The 16,030-nt window shown below is 44.5% G+C and overlaps 1 protein-coding gene across 8 annotated transcripts in view; it reads right to left on the minus strand.

The window, feature by feature from the left end:
* ASAP1 (ArfGAP with SH3 domain, ankyrin repeat and PH domain 1) overlaps window positions 1-16,030 on the minus strand; it is a 311,752-nt gene that overhangs the window by 146,229 nt on the left and 149,493 nt on the right. The window lies entirely within an intron of this gene.

Genomic DNA, 16,030 nt, shown 5'->3' on the forward strand with positions numbered 1-16,030 from the left:
ACCTGCACACAGGATGAATGTGGAGCCCCTTCCAAGGCACTGAAGATTTGTGGGGGGAACATTTTTACACTAAAACACATACAAACTATACTGTGGTACATTAAGCTAAATTTGCTTTTACATCCTTCAAGATAAAACCCAATACTTCCAGGAAATTTCAAGGCCTCTTAGGGTCTCCTACTCCTCAAGGAACTTCATGCAGAAATATAACCCACATTGACTCAATTTATATATGAATTACTCGTTAAAAGTGTGGGCACCTCTACCTTCACAAACCCCACTGTGAGGAGGCCAGGCCACTGAAACTGCAAAAGATACATGAAAGAATCTGCTGACGTCTTAGTTCCTGCAGCCATGCCTATTCCAGGGGTCTCACCAGCTCAGAACTGAGTTTAGTGTTTAAACGTGTGTGTGTTTTCTCATGACATGACAGCCCCTAAATGCAAACCAACCACTTCCTCTGGTGCTCAGATGAGCACAGAGTGTACTGAAAGGAAAACATATGACCATCACTGTGCTGGCCATGAACACAGAATCCTCCTAAGCAATTTTCAAAGATATTCCTGTTTTTATGCCTTCTCCTCTGGTCACAATGACCAGACCACCCCATAATATTCAACCTTTCCTCCAGGAGGTAAGCTTGAGAAGGACCAAGAAATGAGGTGTTGAGGCACGGTGAGATGCCTGAGAAACACTGGGTTTGGGTTCTAGGTAAGTATGTGGGGTGGGGTAGGGTTGGGGGGGGTCTCTTACTATGAGAAAAGACTGCCAGGAAAGCTTCCACTCTGGTCTGTTTAAATCAGAGGCTGATAACTCTTCAGGTTGAAGAACCCCGAGGCAGCCATACAGTTAATGCAGAGTAAGAATCTCTAACACACAATAAAATCTCAAGAGTTCACGCCAAGGGTATGTGGAAGCGGCCAGGCAACAACGGATGGGTAGATCCTGGAGGGAATCTCAGGATTACAGTCAAGGACTCCACGCCCCTCTCTCTGGGTCTTCGTCCCTCTCTCTGGGCCTTCGTTCTTTCTTCGTTCCATGACTACTGACAGCTGACTCCCCACAACCATCACAATTCTTACATATGTATTTACACAGCAAACAACTGCAGAATGAATAAATAAACGTGGCTACCAGGTGTAAAAGGAAAAAACTAATGGAGTTTACCATTACTGCAAAAACTTAAAAGATCACATGCTCCAAAAATAAAAGTAACCTAGATATGGACAATGTAAACCATGCCTACTTTTCTCATTAACTATCAATCAATATGTGAGAAAGAAAAATGCATGTCATAGACTGTCTTCATGTCCCAAGTGCTGCTTTAAGAAAAAAAAAAGTCCACATGGGATCTTGTATTGGTTACAGAAGGTTTATTCACTGTCCACTTCAGTAAACACTTGGGATGGAAAACAATACTTTACTCAGTATGAAGAAAGGAGTCTTCAAATGTGAGTTGGAATTCCTAGTTTCTTAAATCCCTTCAACTAATATTTAGACTGTAAGAACCCCTCTCTTTCCATGATCCATTTTGGAATAAAGGTTATCACAAAATTTTGAAAATATTTATAAAACAGACTCCATTGAAAATTTCCCCCCAAAAGCTCTAGGAGAACAGACCTCAAGATACAAGTTTATCTTCAGATGTATTATTAAATACTTCAAATTTTTTACTTCCACAGAAAGATAAACAGAGAGGCCTGTTCCATGACCCCAAAGCCAGGATTTCCTTGAATGACACGCTAATGAAAAATGCAAACTAGTGGAAGTCTTGACTCATTGTACTTTGTTACATTCCAACCAAAGGCCTGCCTTGCATCCGCTGGGAAGAAATAGCTCCTGAAACCAGAAGTTCTCCTTAACCTTTGCTTCAAAAAAATTTCCGCTTTGGTGTAACATGGAAACACAGAAAAGGATCCTCCAAAATACTTTACATGCTTATTACCTTGAATGGCTCCCATTTACTTGGCACACAGTATCTGATCATGTATGCCGATCACAATACCTACCTTCCAAAAGGTCCAACTCAAAGGCAGGTAAGGGAGAGCCAGGGTGCATGGCAAGGAGTTACTCTTTCCTTCCAGCCATTGCTAACTGGACCAGGGATGGACGCCTAACCCAAGGGCTTCCCAGCACCCCATGATGTGGTTGGAGAAAAGAAAGATGAGCTGGACTAATCAGAACTGACCCTCTCAGGAACGTGCACTAGGAAAGAGAAGAGAAAAGGTGATAGAGGAGAAACCATGAGGGATCAGGCATATACGCCTCAATGAAGGAACACAAACTCTGACTAAGCAGCAGGGAAAAGAAACACAAAAGCGGAAGCAAGTCTAGGCCAGGTCAGAGTGCAAGGAGAAGGAAACACACAGATGCAAAAAAAAAAAAGAGAGAGAGAGAGAGAGAGAAAGAGAGAGAGAGAGAGAGACATCACAGAGAGAGAGAGAGATCATAAGGTGGTCTGGAACTAACCCCGACCCCCAACCCGCTCCAGCCATCACCACTTTTGAGTAAGTTTAGGTGAGCCTCTGCTCACTGGAGAGCCTAACTTAAATGAAGCTCTGTTATCTCATTTAGGCCTCAGAACAACCCCACAAAGTGAGAATTATTAATCTCTGTAGGCCACAGAGCTATTAAATTGCAAGATCAGAGAATCAAGTTCAGCAATGTTTTGCTCCAGACCCTAGGGCGAATTCATCAAGCACTGCGCATCTATTAAGATTAATGACCAATTCTGAGTGCTTTCCATGGGCCAGGCAGGGAGGGGCCCTTGATAAAGACCATCAATCTTTTTTTTTTAAACCCAGCCTTGCAAGGCAGGCATTATTCATCATTTCACAGATAAGGAAACTGAGGTTCAGGGAGGGGAAGCAGCTGGTTTATGGCCACACAGGTAAGAAAGGCAGTCCCCTGATTCCCCTACGTGCTCCTCCGGCTCACACCTCTGTGTCACAGACCCCGACGGCTGTGAAATTCTAGCCCCCGTTAAAACTGGTGAGAAGGAAAACAAACCACCCTGCAACTGGGAGAGGCAGAGGAGGAGTCCTAATCATGACCGGGGACGGGCATGGCATGGAGGTGAACAGGGAGACACACCCGCATCGTTTCTTGAGTGCTCCCCCAGCTGTGGGGAGAGAAGACCACGCGCGTGAGGATGCCGGGGCTGTGCTTAACTTCAAGGCAAATCAAATCAGGCAAGCTGGCCAGACTGCCAGATTGAAGGGCGGAGCTCATGATGGTGAGAGAAAACTGCTGATGCCTAATCTCACCTGCTCCTCCTCCATCTCCCCTAGAAGACGCCGCAGGGCCTGCTACAGTCCCCCATCACGGTCCCTGGCCAGGCGGACCTGGTTCTCAGGCCGACCCAGCCCTCTCGGCTTCTCAGTCAGCAGAGGCCGTGGGACAGCCAGGCCGTGGGACAGTCCCTCCGTGCACGGCCTGGTGAGGTACCAGTGGTGCCTGGAGAACTCGGCCAAGTACCACCTTTGATACTTCAGCCCATCTACTTTCTCCCTTTCCAAAGCTGGAAAACAATGGTTATGTAAACTACTTTTTTTTAAACACTAAAACTGTATTCTTGAATCGTTACTTTACTATTCGTACACACAAGTACTTCATTTCATTCAGGAATTTATTAAGTACTTAGTATGCACAAAGCCATGTGCTTGTGCCTCCCTGTGAGCACAAATAAGAGAAAGGGTAAATTCTTGTTGCACACCTGAAGCTGACATAATACCGGATGTCAACTATACCTCAATACAGATACTACATACACAGGGAAACAGTCTATTCAAATGGAAAAAACATTTTTTAAGAGAGAAAGGGTAAATTCTTTCCTTGCAGAAATATGCTGAGTGGTGACAGTGCTGGTGCAGCGCAAGTGAACCACAGTGATGACACGAAATGACAACCATGTATACAAAGGGCCCCAGAAGCCCTGGAGGAAGGTCGGGGGAGTGTCCCAGAGAAGGTGGTGTTCCACCTGGCTCTGCGGAGTACATGTTCTCCAAGCAGCGAGGGGAAGGAAAGACATTTTAAGAAGGAGAGGCGAGCAGAAGCAAGGAGAAACTGTGTAGACTGGAATCCCTGGGGTGCAAGGGAATGTTTAAAAAAAAAAAAAAAAGAGGAAATCTTTCAAAGAATATTGCGAACCAGGCCAAGGATCTGGCCCTTTCCCAAGACAACATAAAGCCATTGGCAGCTTTAAGTAAGAACTGTGACAGGGTCAAGTCTTGCTTTCTCAGGGTTCCCCACAGCACCCAGCACAGGCAGAGTAACAGGAGGTGTGCAGAAACATTTCTGGTAGGGAACACTCGAACAGGCAATCAGGATTTGAAAGGGTGCTGGTTCCCTCTACTTTCCCCAACACAAAATAAGAAAGCAAAAAAGGACTTCCAACAGCCCAGTTTCTGGATCAAGTGTGACTGACGTCCAGAGTGAATCTGCAAGAAAGTAAGAAATGATTACAGCTCGAGGACCAGAGCAAGAAGTGTGTGCGCTGCTTTTGCCACAGGCCTGGGGGGCCACTTGGAGGGCTGAGGTTTCAACATCTATGGAGGGACAGGAAAAGATGACTCATAGGTGGGGAGCTGGATGAAGTCGGAACGCTTGTGGGGGCTCTGATCTCAATGAAAGAGTGAACTGGAGAAAAGAAAAAATCCACCCCTGGGCACAGTGAGATGCAAGAAAGCTGGTGTGCCTGTGGGTCAGGGGTGGGAAAGCCTCGGCTGAGATTACATCACCACTGGTGATTGATTCCACCTGTGTTTTGGGTGCTCTCAAGCTGAAATGTGATGATATAAAGGTGGTCTGGACATTTGGGCTCGGTGGGTTTCAAGTCAGCAACTTTATCTGAAATGGTGGTGTTGGGGAGCTCTCTGAACTGTGCTTGCCACTTTTCAGTAAGTCTGAGGTCTCTTAAAAAAAAAAAAAGGTTTAAAAATTAAATAAAACAAAAGTGATCTGGAACTAGAAGCACCCCAGAAGAATAAATGTAAAACCACTCTGGAGGGTAAGACCTCAAACCAGGATGTAAAAATCGCCCAGAAAGCCTTCCTGATAAATGAGGGTACCATCCCCAAAGACTAAAACATGAAAGAAAGCAAGCTGCTGTGAGTGGAATCAACAGATTAAAAAAAAAAAGAAGAAGAAAAAAAGAAAAGAACAAATTTCTCCAAGAATGTGAGCTTATTATTAAATAGATTACACAATTTGCAAAAAAACAAAAACAAAAAACCCAAAGACTTAAATTAATAAGTGAGAAAAGAACAAGATATTACGAACAGATAGAGGTGAAAAAATATTAAACAGATCTTCCAAAAAATAAATGATAAATATCAAAGGAATGTCTAAACATTATACACAGCTGATAAGAGCATTAATGAACTGGAGGATACATCTGACGAAAGTATCCTAAGAATGCAGCACAGAAAAAGAAAAAGTAGGTTCTATGAAGGGACATGCAAGACAGAACGGGAAGGTCCAACGGTAACCTAATAAAGCTCCAGAAGGAGAGAGCAGTGGGAAAGAGTTGGGAGGTAAGTGATGAAATTTAGAAAACCTAATAACCATAGTTGTTTGAGCTTTTCAGAACATTATCACTTACCGACCATTTCTTAAGCACTGCCTGCAGGCACCAAGAACAAGGGTAGCCACTGTCAGGACACAATACAAGTACAGCCAGCCCTTTCATAGACCCCGTCTGGGGAAGCCCTTGTAAATTCAGCAGAGAGAACAGAATCCATTGCTAAACCAAAGCCTACAGTTGACTCTAATAACAGCTCCTAGGGCTACTGGAATTCAATGCAAAAGGGAGTTAGTAAGAGCTAGAGTACTCAAGGAATTCGCAGACCTTGAAGAATAAGGAAATAAAAGCTAAGAATTACTAAGTGCTTAGTCTATACAAGACACTATGCTAAGCACTTTAGATGGAGGATCAGATTAAACCCTCACAATAACCTAACGGGATGGGGGTCAAGAGATGATGACAGTTTCCAGACGAGCAAGGCTGAGCACTGTGCCCATCACACAGCAGGTAAAGGGGCGCTGGAAGTCAAACGTGGACAGTCTACCTCACAGCCGGCACTTAACCATTCTGAGGTCTAGGGCAGAGCCCTCTCTCTCTTGATAAAAATCTAATTTGTAATTAATAAATGAATGGCATGTTGAAGGAACTCCTCTATCCCAACCTTACAAAAACAGTGAGGTCAGGGTGGAGCCTCTTAGGCCCTTTGGGTAGGAAACATTCCCTTCTTAAGAGCAGTGAAATCATCTGTGACTGATCAATTCTTTTCTGGGGAGAGCTTCCTCCTAAGGGGTCAGTTGGTTAAGGGAAGTGTGAGAGAGGCCCTCTTTCTAGAGAAAAACCCAGGAAGCAGCTGGAAGAGGTGTCTTTCCAAAAGCCATGACTCTTCTTTGTGGCTAGACAACACTTTGACAAAGCAATATGGCAGTATAAGACCCAAAAGGTGGTGCCCCATTCCTTGTGTCCAGGAATCTCATTTCTGGGAAGGTATCCCACTGTGATCACTCCCTAGGAGGAAAATGGCTAAGGACTCAAAGTAGATCATTATATAAATGGTCTCAGCTCAAATGCAGGCAATCTCCGGAGACCCAACAACATAGAGATGGTTTAGTAAATGAAGCATATCTATATGATGATACTATGTGGCCCTTAAAATAACCAAGACAGTAACACTTCAGAGCAATATTTGTGCTATTATGTAAAGTAAAAAAGTAGAATGCAAAGTGGTAACTGTTTAAAACAATGGATGAACCAACAAAGACTGAACAGCAATAATTAAATAGTTGGGGGGAGGGAATAGCTCAAGTGGTAGAGCGCACACTTAGTAGACACAAGGTCCTAGGTTCAATCCCCAGGATTTCAAAAATAAATAAATAAGTAAACCTAATCACCCTCCCCGCCCCCCCAATCAAAAACTCAAAACCAAAAAAGCCAGAAGCTAAAGCCAACAATTGGTTTGGTTTTTGCTTAAAGAAAAAAAAAAAGGGCTCTGATGAATAATTAAATAGTTGGGTTAGGATGGTAGAAGTGTGGGTGATCTTTACTCTCCAAATATTTTAAAAATGTGTTATTGTTGCGTGGTATACTAAATTTGAAAAAAAAAAAAAAAACAACCATTCAGCCTTCTGGATAACTCTCCAGTTCAAGAATCATTTACAGTCTCCACAAAATTATCTTACTGTTTGCTAAACTGAATGCTTTTCCCCGAAGCACTCCCTCCAGCAATTTCGCCGATGTTAGCTTACATTATGCAGGACAAGAGCAGTATCAAGTTACTGAGCCTGATTCAAGAAACCTGAGGGGCAGGAGGGGGGAGGAGGAGAAAGAACAGTCAAAGGCACTTAAACCATCAACAAAAAAAGCACTGTGGCTCTTACATAAAACCATTATTGGCCTCGGTGAGGCATTATCAGTCCAATAATACATTTCTGTTTTAGACTTTTTAAAAAGTGTACTTGAAACCAGAACAGGCCTTGAATTTCAAACATACAGAACTAAAGGAATGCCGCAGAGGGAGAATTAAGGTCAAGTGAAATTGGCCTTTTGTCTGGGGTGCATTCTTCAGACTTAGGAAAGTGGCAGAGTTTGGTTTAGCTGTGGATGAATTGAAAGCAAATCCGAGGTTTTCAGAATTACCCACACAGCCAGAGTTTGAATGCCAATGCAGATTTCTGTGATATGGTTTCTAAATAGCATAGCCATTGTGTGACCTGGAGTGTACCTCTAGTTGCAAGGAAGTGGACAAAAAGTTTTTAACAGGATGTCCTGGGAATACAGGTAGTGACAAGTTCAAAAGGCTGTTTACACGTGCTTGGAGGGCCAACAGCAGGAAAGAAGCAAGAATGTTAAACATGTGTGCCAAAGTGCTACACTGCAGCTTGGGTGATGCGTGCCATCTATTGAAGACAGTCCCCAGTCCAAGTTTCCTCTATTATGCAGGTTTTGATAACTGCGTGTGACTGGCTCTCTCTTCCGTGTGCACCAGGGATATCTGTTTCCTAACTAAAGACAGGTCTCCACCCAGATGATGGTGGCAGCCTCAGGGTCCCCGTCAGCTGAATCAACTGTCTTGGGAAAGTTGAGAGGTACGTAAAGGTAGGGGCTGCTGGTTAGAAGATCAGGTCTCTGCATTCATGTCAGAGTAAAACTACTTTTAATTGTTGCATCATCTGGTCTCTGGATTGGATAAACAGGCCAAGTGTGTGTTCCCAGTCATCACTTCAAAGTGAGAGAAGTTATCAGACATTCAGGACAAAAGGCCTAAACTAAGTGACTCCCCAGTTTAGACCTAGGTTTCCCCTCCCACAAGATCAAACTTCTTTTTTTTTAATGAAGGATCAAATTACATTCATTTCATGACCCACTAAGGCATCACGATGTGCAGTTTGGGTGGAATATTTCTGAAGCTGCTTGTATTTCTGACAATGCCTGACTCTAACGTATTTTTCAGTCCCATCTTTGATCTCTTAACAGAAGCGGCTTTGTACGTAAAAGGAAGGCAGCAACTTCCCTTGTTAAAAAAGTTAACTGGGTAACTAGCTGTACAGGCAAGTTTCTTATAAATTCAAAGCTTTTCATTTTGATATTCTGCTTAATGTGGATAAAAATATTCTTTCAACTCAAGCATAATGACAAAAATTAAAGAGACGAGGCCAGATCATCATCATATATATGTATACGTGTGTGTGTATATATATACACATATATATATTTTTTTAAGAAGGCAATTTGGTCCTAACATCTGAGTTTGAAAAAAAGAAGAAAAAAAAGAAACAAACAAAACTTCTCTAAAGACGTACATTAGGAAGGTAATTCCTGTCCTACCTGCTGGGACAAAACAACACCTAAACAGGAGTTACAGATTCTCCTCTGGTGTCTCTCTCTACTTTTAAAGGCCATTTCCCGGGTCTGCTCCAATTAATTTTTCCTATAGCCTCTGCCCAGGAGTCACTGGAGTCTCATGGTTTCAGATGTGGTCCCCAGCAACACCAGCGACACCCTCGCCGATCAGCTGCCGGGCAGCCCAGACTGGTCTCACCTGCTGTGTGAGCAACAAACCTTCCTCATTCCCCAACTTCTCCTTCGTCCAGTCTGGGTGGGGCTGCTCTAAACACTGTGCTGAGTAAGGAGCTAGCTCCTGACAGAACACTGTCATGTTAAGGGGGAAGTTTATCCTAGAGGCCTCTTCAGCCTTACTCTGTCCTTTTTAAAAAAAAAAAAAGAGTATGAATTATAAGGATGTGCTATGAAGAGACACTGTTGCTTGTATGCCCCGTAATTCCAAGGTATTTGTTTTTCTTTTTTTTTTAACATTTTTTATTGATTTATAATCATTTTACAATGTTGTGTCAAATTCCAGTGTTCAGCACAATTTCTCAGTCATACATGGACATATACACACTCACTGTCACATTTTTTTCTCTGTGAGCTACCGTAACATTTCGTGTATATTTCCCTGTGCTATACAGTATAATCCTGTTTATCCATTCCACAATTCTGAACTCCCAGTCTATCCCTTCCCACCCTCCGCCCCCCTGGCAACCACAAGTCTGTATTCTCTGTCCATGACTCTATTTCTGTCTTTGTTTTCCTTTATCAAGAAATTAGACCTCGCAGAGCTTTGGTGCACTTACCACCTCAGGACAAAGAGTGAAGGAAAACAAAGTCAGAAACATCTCCTCCGTTTCTACCTGTGGAGCTCAGATACCCAGGCTAGTCATCTAACTTCAGAATTTAGCTTCTAACGCCTACGAATCCACATCTCCGTACTTCTTGGTCTTCTCTTTTTGCATCCTTGATAAATACGATAAAAGCCACAGGTTTTAAAAGAAAATTAAAAAAAACTATAAACTATTAGGCTGATTACCCACTGAGCTAAACGTGTTCTCATTATTAAGATTTTATGCCATTGGGGAAGATCCCCAGTGAACACATTTGCATGTGGTTATCTCCACTCCTAAATTACTGTTTAGTTTACCGTTCTCCTGTCTCCTGTTTACAGTAACTGCTACTTTGTTTACTTGGGTTTCATTTTTCTAACTTTCATATTTATACATGCATTAAAAACTGAGAATAAAAACTGCATAATTTTATACTGGAAGAGGGAAAAAAAGCACGAATCACTAAGTTACTAATAGGTTGGATGAGTTGATCCTTAATGATCCAATTATTTGAGGTCTAACTTTCTGTTCTTTATTTTGTTGCCCACAGCTTGCTTTGGCTGGAGGTAGGTGGGTGCCTCAGTGTTTTGGGATGGCCTCTTTCCCATTCATGTACATTTCCAAGTATTTGATTTCAGAAAAACATCAACAGCAACAAAAAACAAAGACATCTTCTCCCAAGCCACAAATTCAGACCTTTGGTCACAGGACGTTCCCTATTACAAAGCCTTACAGCTGATTCTAGATGGTGATTCACAGTCAACCAAGATTTGTTAAACTCATCCCCCACATTCTCACCCTCAATCTTTCGACAAGCGCTCGACATGAAAAAGTCTCAATCCTGAAACAGTCCTTCCTGTGAAGTCATAGTGCTGGATTTGTTTTATGGTGAAGAACCAGGATGAGAAAAATTAAGTAACATGCTGAAAGTCATCTGTAAATTCAAATACGACTTTTCCATTTGTTTTCCAGACCTGTTCATTTTCTCTTCAGTCCCCAGCATTCAGAAAAGCCAACTAAATTAAGGTGTCCACTCCTATAATGAATCTGCTTGTGTTTCAATGTTGCACAGATTTTAGAGCACATATCAAAAAACCTTCACACAAAACCAGAGCAATGTAAAGACAGAACTGAAATAACGGTAACAGATCAGTTATTTAAAACCATGCAAGAGAGGTCATACATGGTGGCAAGGTTGAGAAGGGGAGGAAACCTTTCAAGTCCATAGCTCTAAAAATTGTTTCTCCAAGCTAAAACATTTTAGCACATCTCTGATCTTACAACTTTACACAAAACTAATGATGTGAAGGCAAACAATAAGAGATTTGCACGAACACTATAGGAATCCCCATAACTAATAGGATAAATTAAAAGGGGGGAAATGAGCAATTAAAAAAAAAAAACCTGTGCAATTTTCAAATTTCAAGTTTCAAGAGGTGTCAGATGAAAACGCCTTTTGCAACTGTACATTCCTGAGGGTGCTTTCTGTCTGTTCCTTTAAACTATTTTCCATATCTGTGGAATATTATATACAAAAGTATACCCAATTTTTGTTTGTTTTGTAATAAACAATACAAAATCTTAGGGTCAGAAAGAAAAAGGTCAGTACAGTGACGTTTTGAATGAGCTGGAAATGAAAAAACTCAGAAGGGAGAAATATTGTCATTTCTCTTTTTGATAATGTTGCAAATACCTGGAAGTACATTTTTCTGGTGTCAGGGCTTTGCTGGATCCCTGCATACATGAGAGGAAAGTGAGAAACACTTTTTGTTACATGTGGAGTTCAGCGCTGGTGCCAAGCGACAGTCATACTCCTAGTGATACTGCACAGGATAACTTCATAAATTAGGGCTCCAAAAAAGCATGGGTTCATTTTAGTGTGTTGTAATCATCACTCATCACCTTAAAATTAGTATGATGAAAGACTATATTCAAAATCTCTTTCCGTTTTGAAAAAAAGAGAAAAACATCAGAAGCAATCTAAAACCTTGGAAGTTCAGAGGCCCCTCCGCCAAGGTGGGGTCCTGCTTGCCACCCCCACCCCAGATCTGGCACCGCAGAAGGGAAAGGGGAAGGAGCAGAGTGGTGGGAGGGGTCGGCAGGGGACTGCAGGAGGATGACTGACTCTAAGAAAAGTAATCCATGTCCAGAATGCTGGTTTTGTATCCGAATTACCTGGAGAACTTGCTGTCAATGCGTAAGCCCAGCTCCTGACACAGGAGGTTGTACTGAGGGGCGGCAGTCAGGACCTTGGAACCTGCTGCCTCACGAGCATCCCTGGGGGACCTGATGGAGGCTGTTACAGATGGCACTTGGAAAAAACCTCACAGACTCATGCCTAAGATGACAGTCTTAGCTGAGATAGGTCACACCTGTGGGGGGACAAGGGGGTGGTTTCAACAGGTCTGTGGTGGTGCTCAGGTGTGTTTTTAAAGGTCCCCAGGTGATTCAATACGCAGCCAGGTTGAGCACACCGCCCTGCATGGGTGCAGGTGGTGCACGGATCAAACCTATTGATCCTGCCTGCCGTGATCACAAAGCTCATTATTCTCACCCCCAAGGCTTGCTCACAATTCCCTGTTAGCCCCAGCACCCTCCACAGGATCAAAGAGGGTGGGGAGAGGCACACAGAGCTTGAGCCTTAGAATGGAGAGACCTAACTTCCAAGTTTGGCTCAGCCACCAACTGGCTTTGAGATCTCCGGGTACCTCTTATAGGACTACTAACATATCAAACCCATTTAATGTCATCCTCATTATGGAACAGATCCTTTATCTATTCTGGTCCTTAGTTTCTCCATCTGTAAAAAGGGAACGTTTGCAGTAAAATCCCTTTAGCGTGTGAAACTCTATAATTCACAATACCTGAAGCACAGTCCTCTTTTCACTCTTCCAACACGACTCTGCACCTCCATGCTTGCACTGCCTCCCTGGGGAAGAACCACGTCCCAATGGCAGGCCTTGACAGACTGCTGTTCCCATGAGGATGGCGGGGGTGACACGCCTGTCACCAAGGCAGGTAAGACAGGCCTTGCTGGCATTTTCTGAGTACTTTTCAAAGAGGGAAAGGCCAAGTCTTCACTTACACTGTACATGGGGCATTTTACTTTGGGGGGATGGTGTGCAGAAATGGGGAAGTTATGTTCTTTTCATTGCTACAGAGAAGATAATGTCCAGCTGACAGAAAACCAGGCTGAAGAACCAGGGAGCTGTAGTTTCTAGTCTGAACCCTCGCACGGGATCGCTCAGTCTACCCGGAACCATCATGTACCCTAAGTGTGCCCAAGTACCTAAATGGAAAACAAGGAAAGAGATGCCTAACTCCCAACATGGGCCAAAGAGTATCAATCTGATGCGGCAACTTCTCTTTCTTCTCACTATCTCCTCCAGCATTCACTGTCAGGGGAGTACCTCGGGCAGTAACATCTGACGATGTATTATTTCATTCAAGCCTGATCAACAAGAGTTCATTTCCTCGGGAGCCAGAGGAGTGAATGGCAGCATACAGTTGTTCCTCCATGCCTGTAGGTTCCGCATCCGTGGATACAGAGGCCCAAGAGAGTGCTCCCGGAGAATCCATGGATCTGGGCTCCTGCGGGGGGACCTGAGAAACCACTCCCCTCTGGCCCCTGAGGGGAGACTGGACTTCTTTTCCTGAGCAGAGATGTGCACTGAAGTGCACGGAAGGAAGCATGTGCTCCTCGTAAGGCCCTCCTCAAGGCCGTCAGTACAGGACTTGACCGGTTCTGAGCTACAACTCCTGTAATGCTTTTCCCCTGCACATGTCGGGGAGATGAAGGATGGGCCCCACTCTCCCCCACGGTTCACTACCCCTGGGACAGAGACCACTGGGTGAGGCACAGGAGCACAGACCCGTAAGGCCGCAGCTCCACATCAGAGCCCCGGATGCAACGACGTAGTCGGTGAGCTGAGGCTGGTTTTTTAAGTAAAATAGGAAGAGACAGTTAGAACCATCTCTAGAGTTTGACAGAGAACGAAATCAGAGAGCACACAAAGCTCCTAGCCATCAGAAGACAGTCAACAAATGGTAGCTCCTTCCCTTCCAAGAGCTTTGAAACCCACCGCTGGGAGATTTCCGCACATGGAGTTATATTCCTGGCTCCAGCAAAGGATATAAATGGGTGAACAAATCGGGCCTGTGTAGGGCTTTCTACAGGTCACCCGGAGCTATACCAAGCCCCCTAATTCATTTATCAAAGATTCCTGGAAGGCAGCGGTAATGGCTTTGGGCTGCTGCCCACTTAGGCACATTCAGACTGATGACCGCAGGGTCAATACCCCTCTCTCAGTTACAGTCCCCCGAGACGGCCCAGCCTGCGAGTGCGTGAAAGCTCTCATGGCCAGCGCAGGAGCCGGAAAGCACTTTCAAAACAGGGGAACGTGCAGAGCTAAGTGCTCACTCTGAGAAGGAAAATGGTTCCTAAAGGAGCCCTATCGGAGATGAGATGGATCTATTTTGTTTGGTTTTTTTGGTTGTTGTTCTAACTTTACAATGGAAAAGACCTGTGAAAAACTTGTTTATATTCCTCACGAAGACTAGAACAGCAGCACTGGAAAAGGACACGGGCACCAACCACCACGCTGAAGGTGAAACTAGACTCATTTTTGCAGAAGTAAATGTCCTGACAATGTCATCAGAAGTTCCAGGAACAGGAGATTCTAAGACAGAGTGATCAAAGAGGCAAGCTTCTCTGAAGGCGAGAGAGTAAGGAATGTTCAGACGCAGGACCTTCTGTCAATGAATGGAGGCTCTGCACCGAAAGAAGATACAGGAAGAACCCCGAGGGCTGGCTTCCAGGTCTGGCACAGCTACTAATGAGGTATGATGTCCTCAGGCGTAGCAAACTCCCACAGCCAGCTCCTCATTTGTTTAAAAAGAAATAGATGAGGGGGGAAGGGTGAAAGGGTACAAACATCCAGCTGTAAGGTAAGTTCTGGGGATCTAATGTACAGCATAGCACCTACAGTTTATACCACTGTATTGTTTATTTGAAAGTTTCTAAGAGATAGACTTTAAAAGTTCTTGCCACACACACACAACTGTAATTATGTGAGGTGATGGCCATGTTAACCTTATGATAGTAAGCATTTTGTCATAGATACATATATAAAATCACTATGTGGTACACCTTCAACTTACATAATGTTATGGGTCAGTTTCATCTCAATAAAGCTAGGGGGGAAAGTCATCAGAAAAAGAGGAGTCCGGGGCACTCAGCACTGCTCCAGCTGTAACAACAGTATTTTCTATTTATATAAGTTTATAAAACAATTCCATATACATTCCATTTTGTTAATGTGAGAAAAGCTACATTAGCCCCATTTTGTAAAGGAGGAAGCTAAGTCCCACAAAGGTTCAATGACTCGTTTCAAACCACCCTGCTAAGACGTGGCTGAGCTCAGACTGCAAGTCGCAGCTTGTCATTCAAAAGCCAGTGGTTTTTTTCTTCTTCCCAATCAGGCCCTACAAAGAGCCAGGCAGCTAGGACACCCGTCGTCCATGTCACTCTCAGGCACTCAGAGGAAGAGAGAGCCACATCCACGGGGCCTCCTGGGGCAGAAGCCCGGCCACAGCTTTTGAGTTATCTGGCAGGAACACCTCACTGAAATTCCGACCAAACTGGGTAACTGTGATTGGCAGGTCCAACCTGAACTGAGCGAAATAGAGTCCGGCACCCGAATACGTGAGCCAGAACTAGAAACACATGCACTCACGAGAAAGCTCTGCAGCAGCAAGCGTGACCCTCGAGCGGGAGGAGCCAGAGCAGAGGAGCAGGGAGGGCAGTTCACAGGGGGTGCCAGCAGCAGGGGGCAGAGACAGACCTCGGTGACCCGATCGCAGAGGCGGGAAGGGCTCTGCCCGCTGCCGGGGGAGGCCAGTCCCCCGAGACTAAGCGGGCCGTCCCGATTCAAGGGCACTGCACCCACGTGAGACCCAGCTGGCTGGTGGTAGGTCCGGCCCTGCCGTCCTCAGGCCCACCTGCCCCCTCCAGATCAGCATCACCTGTGAGTGCTTTCCCAGCACACACCTGCGCCTCACGCCAGACCTTCCAGATCAGACTCTTCAGGAGGGAAGGCCGAGGACCACAGGCCACGGTAACCGGAATTGGGCTGAGGGGAAAGCAGGGGCCAAACAGGTCAGGGAGCAGGCAGAACTGAACTGTCTGTCTCATCTAGTCTGGCCACGCACCTCCAACGTGGCTCCCCACAACAACCCCTCTAGCAAGGATGGAAGGAGGGAGTGAGATAACTTCCGCAGGCAACGAGAGAAAAACACCGATGACCATGAGCCACAATAGCTCTCGATGTCCAGTGAGTTTAAAACAAAA

Source organism: Vicugna pacos, chromosome 25 (assembly GCF_048564905.1).
Source record: "Vicugna pacos chromosome 25, VicPac4, whole genome shotgun sequence".
Lineage (NCBI taxonomy): Eukaryota > Metazoa > Chordata > Mammalia > Artiodactyla > Camelidae > Vicugna > Vicugna pacos.